Source organism: Microtus ochrogaster, linkage group LG5, assembly GCF_000317375.1.
Source record: "Microtus ochrogaster isolate Prairie Vole_2 linkage group LG5, MicOch1.0, whole genome shotgun sequence".
In the NCBI taxonomy this organism is placed as follows: Eukaryota; Metazoa; Chordata; class Mammalia; order Rodentia; family Cricetidae; genus Microtus; species Microtus ochrogaster.
This window is the reverse complement of record NC_022031.1, coordinates 12,023,159-12,026,361: the sequence shown is the minus strand read 5'-3', so window position 1 is coordinate 12,026,361 and position 3,203 is coordinate 12,023,159. Positions and strand designations below refer to the sequence as shown.

The window sequence follows — 3,203 nt, the reverse complement described above, 5'->3', positions numbered from 1 at the left end:
CTCTCTCTTTTCATTTTAAGAGAAGTAACCCTTTCTTGACATGTTCCTTATATAAACCCAGTGGAGTTGGTTGTTTTTGGAAGCATTAGTCAGAAAACAAATCCCACATCTTTACCTGACCCCTCAGATCTGTCCTTGGCTCCTTGTGTTGCAGCAGCAGCAACAGAAGTGGCAGCAATTGGCAGCAACCACAAATGCAGAAGCACCAGCCCAGAACACCTCGACCTTCCTAAGTTGTCATAGGTGAAGCCAGGACCAGCATGTACATGTGTGTGCTCATGCAGGAGGAGGGGAGGGGACAACCTCAGAGGTCAGTCTTGTCTACCTTGTTTTAGGAGACTGCACAGCCTCTCTGCTGAGGCTGGCTCTTCACGGTGGCCACTGATCTTTAGAGATCATGTGTCCCTTAATACAGGCATTATAAGCACATGTCTACCATGCCTGGATTTCATCTTCTGATCTTTATGGTTTCCTGTCCAGGGGCAGCCAATGTAGCTCAGTTATTAGAGCATTCTCTTAACATGAGCGAGGCCCCGAGTTCTATCCCTTGTACTGAAAACAAACAAACAAATGTGTGGTTTGTCTATATAATCCTATCACTCAGGGGATAGGGGAATGAGGATCAGAGGTTCAAAATCAGCCAAGACTGCAGGAAACCCTATATTCATGTTTACTTTCTATGTTGATAGTCTATGTTATTGTTTGTTTGGGGACAGAGTCTTGCCATGTAGCCCAGGCTGGTCTTAAACTCCCAATCCACTTGCCTGAGCCTCAACAGCCCTGTCTTATGGCACATCTTAAAAGCAAAGCAGTCCCTCGGGATCCCATTTTCCCCCCGCCCCAGCAGCTGCAAGGTTTGCATCCAGGTTATTCTTCCCCCACGCATGAGTTCTGCACACTGTCCAGGAGCCAGATGGCCCGCGGCGCTTTGAACCAAAGCCACTCTTTAATAATAACCCACACATTTAATTTTCATATCTTGAGGGTTGTAAATAATTTAAAAGTTATTTTTGCCTTCAGCCCCACCCCTGCTTCTGTGTGGAAGCACGTAGCTGGTGCCTCAGGGCACAGTTTCTCAGTAAGTGACAGCCCCCTTCCTTTTCCCTTGCTGGCAGCAATACTCAGGTGTAATATGGTCTTTGTTCAGAGGTCATTCTCCACCTCTTTGGCAACCTATGGACCCACCATTGCTCCCTTTTACAGCAAGTTTCACTTTTAAGAAACATGGCCCTGCAAATATTTCCTTTGAACATGAAAGGAAATGAAATTTGCTTTGAGAGTTTCATAAGCCCTCTGACACAAGGGCATGCCACAAAAAAAGGAAAAAAAAAAAAAGAGCAGGTCGCTCTGTACATACCGAAGAGAATAAAAGGGAAATTTGGCAAACAGCCCCTGCTCTTTTGTGGGGAGGAAAATGCACACAAACCTCATTAATGTGCAGCGGTTCGGGTTTTTATATTTTTTTAGGGTAAACTATCCTATACCTTAAGTCAAACCAGAAAACTCATTAAGAAGAGAGTAATCTTCATGGGCTTTTACATTTTGTCTTAGTCACCAGATCCATAATCCTAATTTTAATGATGCAATATGGAAGGGAGCTGCACAGGGGTCGTAGCCATGGGCTCCTAGTTTTCGCTGAGAGCCCTGCAGTTGCCTCCCAGGACTCTATTGTTGTCATAGTGTGCAAGCCCAAGATAACGACTTGTCCTAGTCTTTGTGGAAAACAGAATGAGGCATCATCCGGCACTCTCAAGATGTCTAAGTCCCGATCTCCAGGATGTGTGAATGCCTGAATGTTTGGTGTTACGTGGCAAAGAGGGAGATTAAGTACACAGATGGAATTCAAATCGTTAGGCAATGGGGTCTGAAATAGCAAGGGTCTCCATCTTCTAGATGTGTCTCAAGCAGTCACAAGGGATGGTTCATACATCTGGCGGGAGGGAGACCCGACTTCAGAAGAAAGGAATGGGTAGGTGCAATGCGGGTAGCTGCGGAGAGGGAAGGAAGCGTGAGGCAGGGCTGTACTTCATCTCCGAAGGTGAGAAACCAGGCTGAAGAGATGGTTTAAACATTAAAGGCGAGGCCCACAAACACCAAAAGATGAAAAATGTTGAAAGCAAGCTGGGCCCTCAAGTCCCAGGATGTTATGCAGCCCCACTGATACCTCAGCTGCAACCTAGTAAAACCCATCAGATTCCTACAGAACTCTCAGATAGTACATTTGTATTGCCTAGGCCACCAAGCTGGTGGCAGCTTAACTCCTGAGATAGGAGGTGGATCTACAGACACACCATTAGTGTTTTTCCGAGAGCCTGCTCCCCCCGAGAGCGAGTCTCTGCATTTCACCACTGTTTGCTGCCTTGATGAGCTGAGAATTACCCCGCTCCTAATTCTGATTCCGTTCAGATAAAATAACTTTCTTCTCCTTCTGTATCTCTGTTTTCTCATTTTACTGTGAGCAGCAAGGAGACTCAGGCTGTAGTGCTCAGAGTTCTCCTTGGCCCGTTCAATATCACTTTCAACTACTTCCCACGTAACTGGACGATACACCACCACCCTTTCTGCTCCTGTATCTCAGGAATGCCCTTTCGTCCACGGCAAGCCTGGAATGACTTTCCTGAAGAGTCTTCACTTGCTTCAGTCCAGACAGCCCTGCACTGAATTCTGTCCCTCAGAACTAGAAAACATATGTGTCATATTAAGTCACGAAGTTTCTGGAGATTGGTTACAGTAGCCATGGGCATGAATATGATCCTCGGAAGCACGCCTATGAAACTGACTCAAGACTGCTTATGAAATCTCTCTGAACTTGGTGCGTGTGCGTGCATGTGTGTGTGTGTGTGTGCGTGTGTGTGTGTGTGCGTGTGTGTGTGTGTGTGCGTGTGTGTGTGCGTGTGTGTGTGGTGTGTGTGCGCACGTGTGTGCAAGTCTGCAATCCCCACCCTTGGGAGGTAATGACAGGAGGATCAGAAGTTCAAGGTTATCCTCAGCTACAAATTGAGTTTGTAGCCACATAATCATGATCCAACCTCATAAAAACAAACAAAAATTTGTGCCATTTAAAAGTAAGGTATAAGCCGGGCAGTGGTGGTGCACGCCTTTAATCCCAGCACTCGGGAGGCAGAGGCAGGCAGATCTCTGTGAGTTCGAGGCCAGCCTGGTCTACCAGAGCTAGTTCCAGAACAGGATCCAAAGCTACAGAG

General features: G+C 46.6%; 1 protein-coding gene across 1 annotated transcript in view; it reads right to left on the bottom strand.

Moving 5' to 3' along the window:
• The window catches only part of Sbspon (somatomedin B and thrombospondin type 1 domain containing), a 32,584-nt gene that overhangs the window by 8,503 nt on the left and 20,878 nt on the right, over positions 1 to 3,203 (bottom strand). The gene's annotated exons all lie outside the window — the stretch shown is intronic.